The sequence below is a fragment of the Erinaceus europaeus genome, chromosome 13 (genome assembly GCF_950295315.1).
Source record: "Erinaceus europaeus chromosome 13, mEriEur2.1, whole genome shotgun sequence".
In the NCBI taxonomy this organism is placed as follows: Eukaryota; Metazoa; Chordata; class Mammalia; order Eulipotyphla; family Erinaceidae; genus Erinaceus; species Erinaceus europaeus.
In genome coordinates this window covers 30,836,506-30,849,770 of record NC_080174.1, presented here as the reverse complement: position 1 = coordinate 30,849,770, position 13,265 = coordinate 30,836,506, and positions in this window count along the sequence as shown.

Genomic DNA, 13,265 nt, shown 5'->3' with positions numbered 1-13,265 from the left:
GTGTGTGTCAGGGGGTCATTAGATAGTAGACATCTGTGTCTGTTCACATGTATCCATAAATTAGGGAGAAATACCTAAAAGTAAAAGTGTGCAGTATAGTCTGCAGTGAGTATACTTAGACTTAGTAAGTTCAACAAGAAAGTGGAAAGACATTTAAAAAGGGCACTAAAGCACTTAGTCAAATATTTTCTACTTAAACATAGATAACATTCTCTCCACTATCAGAAGGGAAGCTGGACAACATACACTGTCACCTGAAGAAGACTGGTCCTGAAATGCGTGCAACCTATATGCTGTTCCTAGAAGAATAATTTCCAGAAGCTTTCTTTTAGGATTTTTTTCTTTAGGATTTTCTTTTTACTTTTTCTTATTGATTTAATAATGATTGACAAGACCATAGAAAGTTACAATTCCACACAGTTCTCAGCACCAGAGTCCCATTCCCCATGACTTCCATTGAAAGCTTCCCTATTCTCTATCCCTCTAGGAGCATGGACCTAGGATCATTATGGGGTGCAGAAGGTGGTAGGTCAGGCTTCTGGTAATTGCTTCTCCACTAGACAGGAGTGTTGGCAAGTCGATCCATACTCCTAGCTTGTTTCTCTCTTTCCTTAATGGACAGGGATCTGGAGAGATGGAAATCCAGGGTATTTTTGCAAGATCATCTACCCAGGGAAGTCAGGTTGATGTCATGGTAGCATCTGCAACTTAGTGGCTGAAAAAGGGATTAAGATATACATCAGAACAAATTGTTTAATAATAAAGCTAAGTATATAGCAGAATATATTTGGGGTCTCCATTCTTGAAAAAGCTAGTAGTTATATTTTAAGTATTTTACAAGGGGCCCATGGCTTTACCAATTTTTACATGAGCCCAACAGCAAACATGCAGGTGGACTAAAGGTATTGTCTGAGGATATGGTGTTAGAGTTGGACATAGGACTAGAAAACTGGATCAGGGAAGAAAGTAGCTTCAAAATATGGAAAAAGTATATGAATATTATTAACTGTAAACCCCACTGATTTAATCTGGGGTCCATATTCAGCACAGGAGCCTGTGTAACCTCTGTATCCCTATAGTTCTGAGCTTGCATTCTATGGTCATAGCTAGGAATATTCTAGGCTGCATTCAGTGTAGGAGCTATCTTCCTCAAGTGGCAGAGTATGTTGACCCAGCCTTCCTTCAGAGAATGAGGCAGTTCCTACCTATATTGATTCACACTGAGTGCAAGATCCTATAGAGGTACACAAGAGGGTCCACTATGTGCTGAAAGGAGGAGAGGATTACCCTAAGACTCACCAAATGCAACTTTGATGATCCATTACTACTGCCCTCAGAGGCTGGAGCAGCGGGGGGGGGGGGGGGGGGGCAGGGCTGTGCTGACATCTGGGGACAGAGAACTAATCAGAAAGCTCAGGAAAAGAGATATACCTTGATGGCCTAGCAGTGGGGCTGTATAGTAGGGGGCTTTCCACATTGTTCTCCTAATGAGAACATGGTGAATAATTGTCTCAGAATCTACAGACTATAAAGGGGACTTGTTTAGAAGCTAACAGAGCCCAGAAGTGTTGCCCAGCTTGGCAGAGAAGCTGAATTGAGCCTGGAGCTTTGGATCCTTGGGGTGTGAGAGTGAGTCTCTTTGCATAAACACTGTGATATCTCTCCCCCACCCTGCTTTATCTCTTGATCAAGAGTGAGGAATTAAGCTAAGAAGCCTACTTATAGTTTAAAAACCCTTAGGCTCCCATAGCCTACAGGGAAGAAAAAGAACAAAAAAGGCTTTTAAAGCTGCTGTGCTCAAACTCAGGATAAAAATAATATTGAAACAACTGCCAATTTCCACAACTGTGAACCCTTTAATTACCTTACCTTAGAGTGATCAGTAATTTTAAAAGTATTGAGAAAGAGACCTCATAACATACTATACAGAATGGTTAAACCAACAAGAAGAAATATTGGAGAAATGAATCAAGAGAAGAGTCCAGCTAAAAGCCTCCCAAAAGTTGAAGCACAGAAGAATGAGGTCAATATCCAAATGCTAATTAAGGAAATAATCGCAGGAGTGAGTAAAGAGTTTGAAAGAATTGTAATCAGAAAAGCAGAAACAACAAATGAGACTCTGGAAGAAAAACACTTATACTCTCAAGGTTATTAGAGAGCTGAGAGATGAAATAGCTGAGTTAAGAATACAACAAGCTGAACAAGCTAAAACAGTATCAGAACAAAGTAACAAAATAGATGTACTCCAGAAAACATTACAGGGGAGAGAAAATAAAAGAAAGGAGGAAGAAAACAGAATTAGAAAGATCAAGGACAAAATAGAGACAACTGAAAAAGAAGTAAGAGATCTTAAAAAGAGATTAAGAGATACTGAAAACAACAGCAGAGACCTATGAGATGACTTCAAAAGAAATAATATACACATTATTGGCTTACCAGAGAAAGAAAGAGGGGGGGAAGAAGCATTCTTCAGGACATAATAGCTAAAAAGTTTTCTAGTCTAGACAACTTCAAAGACATAAACATTCAAGAAGCCCAGAGGGTCCCAAACAGAATTAACCAAGACTCAAAGACACCAAGAAACATCATATTTAGAATGTAAAGGAATAAGGATAAGGAAAGGATCCAGAAGGCTGCAAGAGAAAAACAAAGAGTCACCTACAGAGGAAAATCCATAAGATTAACAGCAGACTTATCCACACAAACACTATAGGCCAGAAGAGAATGGCAAGATATCTATCAAGTGCTCAATGAGAAAGATTTTCAACCAAGACTACTGTATCCTGCTAGAGTGTCATTCAGACTAGATGGAGGCATAAAAATATTCTCAGACAAGCAACAGTTTAAAGAATCAACTATCACCAAGCCTGCCCAGAAAAAAAGTTCTGAAAGGTCTCCTATCAACAGTAAGGTCACCATAACTATGTCATATACCAGAATACTCTAAAAATCTTCAAGAATGGCAATAAAATATCTTCAATCTATGATATCAATGGCCTGAATTCACCTATTAAAAGGCATAGAATAGGAAGATGGATCAGAAAACAAAACCCAACAATATGCTGTCTACAGGAAATCCACTTAACACAGCAAGACAAATGCAGACTTAAAGTGAAAGGATGGAAAACTATCATACAAGCCAATGGCCCACTAAAAAGATAGGAGCAGCTATTCTAATATTTGACATGATAGACTTCAAATAAAGGAAATTTTAAAAAGATACAGATGGACGTTACTTAATGCTCAGAGGATCAGTCAATTAAGAGGACTTAACAATTATTAACATCTATGCACCCAATGAGAAGCCATCTAAATACATCAAACATCTACTAGAAAGCTGCAGCATTATATTAACAGCAACAGTAATAGTAGGGGACTTCAACACCCCACTCTCTCAACTTGACAGATCATTCAGGCAGAAAATCAATAAAGACATGAAGGAGCTAAATGAGGATAGATAAAATAGAACTATTGGACATTTTCAGAATTATTCAAGAAACTGGAATACACATTTTACTCAAGTTCACATGGGTCATTCTCAAAGACCGACCATATGTTAGGCAACAAAGACAATCATCAGCAAATTCAAGAGCATTGATATCAATCCAAGAGTCTTCTCAGACCACAGTGGAATTAAACTAACACTTTACAACCAACAGAAAATTAGCAATAGTCCCAAAATGAGGAAGTTCAATGGTACACTACTTAACAACTACTGGGCCAAAGAAGATATAAAGGAAGAAATGAAAATATTTCAAGAGTTCAATGAAAATGAAGACACAAGCTATCAAAATATTTGGGACACAGCAATGGCAGTACTGAGAGGAAAGTTCATAGCCATACAAACACATTAGAAAACAAACAAACAAAAAAAAGCACAAATAAACAACATTATTGCATACCTTAAAGACCTAGAAGAAGGAGGAGAACAAAGAAACCCTAAAGCAATCAGAAGGACAGAAATAACTAAAGTTAGGGCAAAAATAAATAATACTGAAAATAAGAATACCATACAAAGGATCAATGAAAGTAAATGTTGGTTCTTTGAAAGAGTGAACAAAATTGACAAGCCTTTAGCCAGACTCACACACACACACACACACACACACACACACACACACACACACACACAAAAGGTGGGGGGGGAGGAGAAGACCCAAATAAGTTGGATTGTAATGAAAGAGGGGATATCATAACAGACACCACAGAAATTCAACATATCATGCGAGGCTTCTATGAACAACTATATGCCACCAAGCTAGAGAACTTGGAAGAAACTGATGATTTCCTAGATACCTATGATCTTTTAAAATTAAATAAAGAGGAACTAGATGATATGAAAAGGTCCATCACAGCTAACGAAACTGAAACAGTTATCAAAAGTCTTCCCAAGAATATAAGTCCTAGACCAGATGGTTTTACAAATAAATTCTACAAAACCTTCAAAGAAGAACTAATACCTCTACTTTTAAAAGTTTTCCAGAGGGAGTCGGACGGTAGCGCAGTGGGTTCAGCACACGTAGCACAAAGCATAAGGACCAGCGGAAGGATCCCAGTTTGAGCCCCTGGCTCCCCACATGCAGGGGAGTCACTTCACAAGCGGTGAAACAGGTCTGCAGATGTCTATCTTTCTCTCCCCGTCTCTGTCTTCCCCCTCCTCTCTCCATTTCTCTCTGTCCTATCCAACAATGACAACAACAATAAAACAACAGGGGCAACAAAAGGGAATAAGTAAATAAATAAATACTTTAAAAAAGAGAAAAAAAATTTCCAGAAGATTGAAGACACAGGAATACTCCCAGCTTTTATGAAGCCAACATCACTCTGATACCAAAAGCAGACAGGGACACAATCAAAAAAGAAAACTACAGACCAATATCTCTGATGAACACAGATGCTAAAATATTGAATAAAATTCAAGCCAACCAGATACAGCAGTATATTAAAAAGATTGTTCATTATGACCAAGTGGGGTCCCAGGCATGCAAGGTTGGTTTAATATATGTAAATCAATCAGTGTGATCCACCACATCAATAAAAGCGATACCAAAAACCACATGGTCATATCAACAGATGCAGAGAAAACCTTTGACAAAATTCAACATCCCCTTATGACCAAAACACTACAAAAAATGGCAATAGATGGAAAATTCCTGAGGAGAGTGGAGTCTATATATAGCAAACTTACAGCCAACATCATACTCAATGGTGAACAACTGGAAGCATTTCTCCTCAGATCAGGTACTAGACAGGGCTGCCCACTATCACCATTACTTTTCAACATAGTTTTGGAAGTTCTTGCCATAGCAATCAGGCAGGAGCAAGAAATTAAAGGGATACAGAATAGAAGAGAAGAAGTCAAACTCCTTATTTGCAGACAACTTGATAGTATACATAGGAAAACTTAAAGAATCCAACAAGAAGCTTTTGTATATTATCAGGGAATATTGTAAGGTGTCAGGCTAAAAATTTAACATTCAAAAGTCAGTGGCATTCCTCTATGCAAACACTATGTTAGAAGAAGATGAAATCCAGGAATCAATTCCTTTTACTATAGCAACAAAAACAATAAAATATCTAGGAGTAAACCTAACCAAAGAAGTGGAAAACTTGAAGAAATTAAAAAGACAGAAAGAAGTGGAAAGATATTCCATGTTCATGGGTTAGAAGAATTAACAACATTAAAATTAATATACTACCCAGAGCTATAAACAAATGTAATGTATCCACATTTATAGGATAATAGAACAAATGCTACAAATGTTTATCTGGAACACAAAAAGATCTAGAATTGCCAAAATAGTCTTGAGAAGAAAGAACAGAACTGGAGGCATCACAGTCCCAGATCTCAAATTGTATTATAGGGCCATTGTAATCAAAACTATTTGGTACTGGAACATGAATAGACACACTGACCAGTGGAATAGAATTGAGAGTGCAGAAGTAAGCCTCACACCTGTGGACACCTAATCTTTGACAAAGGTGCCCAGATTATTAAATGGAGAAAGGGGGAATCTCTTCAACAGTTAGTGTTTGATAAAAAAAAAAAAAATGGGTTGAAACAAACAGAATAATGAAACTGAACCACTTTATAAAAGTAAATTCCAAGTGGATCAAGGACTTGGATGTTAGACCAGAAACTATCAGGCATTTATTGGAAAATATTTAAAGAACTCTTTTCTGCATAAATTTTTTTATATTTATTTATTATTTATTCCCTTTTGTTGCCCTTGTTGTTTTATTGTTGTAGTTATGATTGATGTCATTGTTGTTGGATAGAACAGAGAGAAATGGAGAGAGGAGGGGAAGACAGAGAGGGGGAGAGAAAGACACCTGAAGGCCTGCTTCACCGCTTGTGAAGCAACTCCCCTGCAGGTGGGGATTCTGCATAAATTTTAAAGACTTCTTCAATGAAATTAATACAATTAGCTCTGCTTCCCCAGAGCCCTTCCCCACTAGGGAAAGAGAGAGACAGACTGGAAGTATGGATCGACCTGTCAATGCCCATGTTCAGTGGGGAAGCAATTACAGAAGCCAGACCTTCAACCTTATGCATCCGACTATGATCTTGGGTCCATAATCCTCCATAATCCTTTTTATAAATAAAAATAATAAAAAAGAAATTATTCCAATTACAAAGAAGACTAAGGCAAGAATAAACCTATGGGACTACATCAAATTCAAAAGCCTTTGCACAGCAAAAGAAACCATTCAAAAAAAAGAGACCGCTTCACAGACATCAAACAAGAGGCTAGTAACCACAATATATAGAGAGCTTGCCAAACTCAACAACAAGAAAACAAATGACCCCATCCAAAAATTGGGGAAGGATAAGAACAGATTATTCACTACAGAATAGATCCACAAGGCTGAGAAACACATGAAAAAAATTCTTCATGTCTTTGATAGTCAGAAAAATGCAAATAAAGACAACAATGAGATACCACTTCAATCCTGTGAGAATGTCATACATCAGAATAGGTAACAGCAGCAAATGCTGGAGAGGTTGTGGGGTCAAAGGACCCCTCCTGCACTGCTGGAGGGAATGTCAATTGGTCCAACCTCTGTGGAGAGTAGTCTGGAGAACTCTCAGAAGGCAAGAAATGGACCCTGCATTTCTTCCTGGGGATATATCCTAAGGAACCCAACACACCCACTCAAAAAATCTGTGTATACCTATGTTCATAGCAGCACAATTTGTAATAGCAACCCAGGTGTCCAACAACAGATGAGTGGCTGAGCAAGTTGTGGTATATATACACAATGAAAGACTACTCAGCTATCAAAAATGGTGACTTCACTGTTTTCAGTCCATCTTGCATGGAGCTTGAAGAAATCATGTTAAGTGAAATAAGTCAGAAACAGAAGAATGAATATGGGTTGATCTCACTTTCAGGCAGAAGTTGAAGAACAAGTTCAGGATAGAAAACACAAGTAAAACCTGAACTGGAATTGGTGTATTGCACCAAAGTAAAAGACTCATGGGTGGGTGGGGGGAAAGTACAGGTCCAAAAAGGATGACTGAGGACCTAGAGGGGGTTATATTGTTATGTGGAAAACTGAGAAGTGTTATGCATGTATAAACTATTGTATTTACTGAAGAATGTAAAACATTAATCCCCAATAAAGAAATTTAAAAAAGAAAAACTAAAAATAATAGTAAGTCCAATAAATATACAAAATATATAAAAAGTAATTAAAATATAAAAAATTCTCTATAGTTATAGAATAGGCGGAATGCATATAAGCACAATAAATATTTACCTATATGTAGACTCCAAAATTTGATGGAAACTGGACAGCAAAAATTAGATAGCCTAAAAAGAAGCAAGAGAATGAAGCCTAAACATATCTGAACACTACATTATACCATGCGTATGGATTTTTTTTTAACATGAGGCTAATGTGATCTGCTTATAAATAATTCAGTTGATCATATGGCTACAATCCCAGACCTAGGGAACTTTCTTAGGAAAGCATACCTATAATAATAATAGTGTTGTTTAAGGTTATTCCTGATGTTAATGAAAACAATTATACATGATGGCATCTGTATCCTTGATCTTAATGAAAATAACCTTACATAATGCCAAGTATATCCGGGCAAAAAGTGTTTAAATAATAAACCTCTACAGACAGAGGACAGAGACACCTTTCTCCTGCACCTGAAACAGCTGATGTTTATCTCACTTCATTCATCTCACCGACTCCCCCTTTCCTTCAGGGCCTCTTAATACTTTCGCTGGGGCCGGCTCCCAGCAACAGACAGACAGAGAAAGAGAGAGAGAGAGAGAGAAATAGAGATAGAAAGAGACAGAGAGATTCTCCTTAAGTGTATAAGATGTATACCACCCCAACCCACTCAACCTCTATCCAGAGGCTTTTTGCACGCTAGCCAAATAATATGCTCAACCTCTACCATGACCCCACAACTGGAGGTTTCTTGCATTTCCCCAGTGGGCTCCACCTCCACCCAGAGGCTTCTTGTCCACTGACCACCCACTCAACTGGCAAATCTTGTGAGCTGTGTCCCAGGCCACTCAACGTCTACCCAGTGGTTTCTTTAGTGAATGCTTAACCCCCTCAAAAGGGAGGTTTCTCACATGTCTGGCTAGAACATCTGGCCAATCTCGCCCTTCTCTGTCTTTCCAAGATCAGAGAGTATACTCAGTTTCTAGTCTACACTCTGACACACAAGAGGATAAAATCTTTCCTATGAACACATATAATCTTACCTTAATCTATGCATAGTCACCTGGTTTCTATAGTATCATTTTTTCCAATTCAACAGGCCTTTCCCCCCCTGGCATTGCTGAACAACTCCTCTGTCTTGGGTCCCTTGAAGAAGCCAGTGAGGAAGGGTCTGTCCTGCTCCCGGTCACCCTAAACTGGGGAGAGGCATGCCTCCTGCAGCCAGTATTTACCCAATTCATTCCTGACCTCAAGATCATCCTGGAAGAGCCCCACAAATTGTTGTAAATGACATCCAATTAAAATTACTTATCAAGGCAAAAAATAAGGAGTTGAAGCAAGGCATTTATTCTTTTGCAAAAGGGTGTGCCACCAACAGTGGCTGTCAGGCAGCAGCATGCCCCACCCCCAGCCTTTCCCATCTTTTATACCTGACACAGAACTGTCTCCTCTACCCCTTGTCTGGGATTCAGAGCTCACAGTCTCCCCATTGCCTAAATAAGAAAAGGAGGAAGAGACTCTGAGGGTCTCTGCTGGAGTAGATTAGCAAGCCCTGCAAGGAGCTGACCTAAAGAATACAGGTGGTCATAGATAACAATTTATGAAAAGAATTTTTGTCCTAAATGGTGTTCTATTCACATTCATTTGAAGAGAAGACCTAATCATCTCTCAAAATCCCTCTTTTTTTATTTACTCTTCTCTTCAAGGGGGAGATAAAGAGGAAGAGAGACAGAGAGACACCTGCAGACCTGCTTCACTACCTGTGAAGTGACTCCCCTGAAGGTGGGTAGCCGGGGGCTCAAACAGGGATCCTAACCAGTCCTTATGCTTTGCACCTCCTGCGCTTAACCCGCTGTACTACTGCCTGACTCCCCTCCACTATTATTTTTTCCCCTTACTAGGACACTGTTCAGCTTTGACTTATAGTGGTATGGAGGGATTGGACCTGGGCCTTCTAAGGGACGCTGGGTTCAAGAGGCTTGGGGTGCTCTGCCTTTATTATTATTACTTTTTTTTCCTTCTACTTAGGACAAGGTTCAGCTCTGACTTATAGTGATATGGAGGGATTGGACCCGGGCTTTCTTAGAACACCAGTGTCCATGAGGCTTGAGTTGCTGCTCCATTATTATTATTATTATTATTTCCCCTATTAGGACACTGTTCATCTCTGACTTTTAGTGGTATGGAGTGATTGGGCCTGGGCCTTCAGTGGGGCTTCTGGTTCATGAGGCTTGCCATGCTGCTTATTATTATTATTTTTCTTTTTTCCCCTACTAGGACACTGTTCAGCTGTCACTTACAATTGTATGGAGGGTTTGGACCTGGGTCTTCAGACGGCTCCCAGGTCTGCAACTTTGGGTGCTGTTCCTTTATTAATATTAACATAAATATTATTTTCTTCTGCTAGGACACTGTTCAGCTCTGACTTATAGTGGTATGGAGGGATTGGACCTGGGCTTTCTTTTTTATTTATTTATTTATTTAATTTAAGAAAGGATTAATTAACAAAACCATAGGGTAGGAGGGGTACAATTCCACACAATTCCCACCACCCAATCTCCATATCCCACCCCCTTCCCAGATAGCTTTCCCATTCTCTATCCCTCTGGGAGCATGGAACCAGGGTCACTGTGGGTTGCAGAAGGTAGAAGGTCTGGCTTCTGTAATTGCTTCCCCGCTAAACATGGGCATTGACTGCTCAGTCCATACTCCCAGTCTGCCTCTCTCTTTCCCTAGTAGGGTGGGTCTCTGGGGAAGCTGAGCTCCAGGAAACATTGGTGGGGTCTTCAGTCTAGGGAAGCCTGGCCGGCATCCTGATGACATCTGGAACCTGGTGATTGAAAAGAGAGTTAACATATGAAGCCAAACAAATTGTTGAGCAATCATGGACCCAAAGCTTGGAATAGTGGAGAGGAAGTGTTAGGGAGGTACTCACTGCAAACTCTAGTGTACTTCTGCTTTCAGGTATATATTTTGCAGTAGTTTACGGATACGTGTGAACATATGCTCTCTCTCACAGAAACTGGTGTATATCTAGGTTTTGGGACTTTGTTAGAAAGTGAACCACCTGAGATGGAATTAGAGTATACTATGAAAGGAAAGGTCTCACCCGAGTAATGAAGCTGAAGGGTTGTCATTCCACACGTGAAGTCTCTGGACACAGTCTGAAGTGAAGCATGTTGAGGTGGCAATCTTTGTGTTGGTTAGGTTATGATAGGCAGATGCAATATTATTTGATATGGATTGGGAGAGGCATATGGGAAAGTGGGCCCTATCCAATGGTTCCAGGACTGGGGCAAGTAGAGGCTCTATAGTGGAGATGTGGGGTTCCTGCTGTCTTAGGGTTCAAAAAGACAATCGATAATGTTATCATCACATTATTTGGTAAGTGGGTTAACTTTGAAAAGTCCTTTTGTTAGGGTTTGCTGTACAGTACCCAGTATCTTGTATATAGCTGTACTATTGGTTGCTTCTGATCTACTTGGTCTAGGCTTTTGAGAGAGTCTGCATATCAATTACACAGCCTATATATTGAAAAGATTCAGTTTGTGTTTTGAAAAACTTCAAGACATACAATTAATTTTCCCCCTCTCGTATTAACTAGTGATTTATATGACTACATTTTACTAGGAGTGTACATAAACACCATTCCCACCACCAAAAGACTGTGACCCATCCCTCCCACTCACTCCCACCCCCCACTGGCCCAGGAAGCTGCATGTCTACCCCTCACCACAGGGTTTTTACTTTGGTGCCCTACTTACAATTTGGTTAGGTCCTGTTTATAGTTTCCCTTTCAGATCTTCTTACTCAACTTCTGTTGAGGAGTGGGATCATCCCATACTCATCTTTATCTTTCTGACTTAGCTCACTCAACATAATTCCTTCTAAATCCAAGATGGGTCAGAGAAGGTGGGTTCATTGTTCTTGATAGCTGCATAGTATACCATTGTGTATATATACCACAGCTTTCTCAGCCACTCATCTGTTGTTGGGCACCTGGATTGCTTCCGGGTTTTAGCTATTATGAATTGTGCTGCTATGAACATAGGAGTACACACCTCTTTTTGGTTGGGTGTTATGGAGTCCTTGGGGTATAACCCCAGGAGAGGAATTACTGGATCATATGGAAGGTCCATGTCTAGCCTTCTGAGAGTTTTCCAGACTGCTCTCCACAGAGGCTGGACCAATTTACATTCCCAGCAGCAATGTAAAAGGGTTCCTCTGTCCCCACAACCTCTCCAGCATTTGTTGCTGCTGTCCTTTTTGATGTATGCCATTCTTACAGGAGTGAGGTGGTATCTTAGTGTTGTCTTAATTTGCATTTCTCTGACAATCAGTGACCTAGAGCAGTTTTTCATATGTTTGTTAGCCTTTTGGATCTCCTCTGAGGTGAATGTTTTGTTCATATCCTCTGCCCATTTTTGGATGGGGTCATTTGCTTTTTTGGTGCTAAGTTTGCTGAGCTCTTTATTTATTTTGGTGATTAGTTTCTTGTCTGATGTGAAGATCTTCTCCCATTCTGTGAGGGGTCTCTTTGTTTGTTTAATAGTTTCTTTGGATGTGCAGAAGCTTTTCAATTTGATGTAGTCCCATTTGTTTGTTTCTGCTTTAGTCTTCCTTGCAATTGGGTTTGATTCATCAAAGATGTCCTTGAGGTGTAGGTGGGAAACTGTTTTACCAATGTTTTCCTCTAAGTATTTGATTGTTCCTGGTCTGACATCTAGGTCTTTGATCCATTTGGAGTTGATTTTTTTTCTGGTGAGATAAAGTGATTCCATTTCATTCTTCTGCATGTTATAACCCAGTTTTCCCAGCACCATTTATTGAAGAGAGCCTCCTTTTTCCATTTAATCCTTTGGGCCCCCTGATCAAAGATTAGATGTCCATAGGTGTTGGGATTTATTTCTGGGCTTTCAATTCTGTTCCACTGGTCTGTGTGCCTATTTTTGTTCCAGTACCATGCTGTTTTGATGATGATGGCTTTATAATATAGTTTAAGGTCTGGGAGTGTGATGCCTCCATTTCTGTTTCTTTTCCTTAAGATGGTTTTGGCAATTCTAGGTGTTTTCTGGTTCCAGATAAATGATTGTAGTGTTTTTTCTATTCTCTTAAAGAAGCTTGGTGGAACTTTGATGGGTATTGCATTAAATTTGTATACGGCTCTGGGGAAAACATTCATTTTGATGATATTTATTCTTCCAATCCATGAGCATGGGATATCTTTCCATTTCTTGGTATCAGTTTCTATTTCCTTGAGTAGCGACTCATAGTTTTCAGCATACAAGTCTTTCACTTCTTTGGTCAACTTTATTCCTAGGTATTTGATTGATTTTGCTGAAACAGTAAATGGGAGTGATTTCTGGAAGTCTTCTTCTTCAGATTTAGTGTTTGCATAAAGAAATGTCACTGATTTTTGTACATTGATTTTGTAGCCTGATACCTTGCTATATTGCCTAATAACTTCCAGTAGTTTTCCGCTGGATTCTTTAGGTTTTTCTATGTATACTATCATATCATCTGCAAATAGTGAGTGCTTGACTTCTTCCCATCCAATCTGTATTCCTTTGATT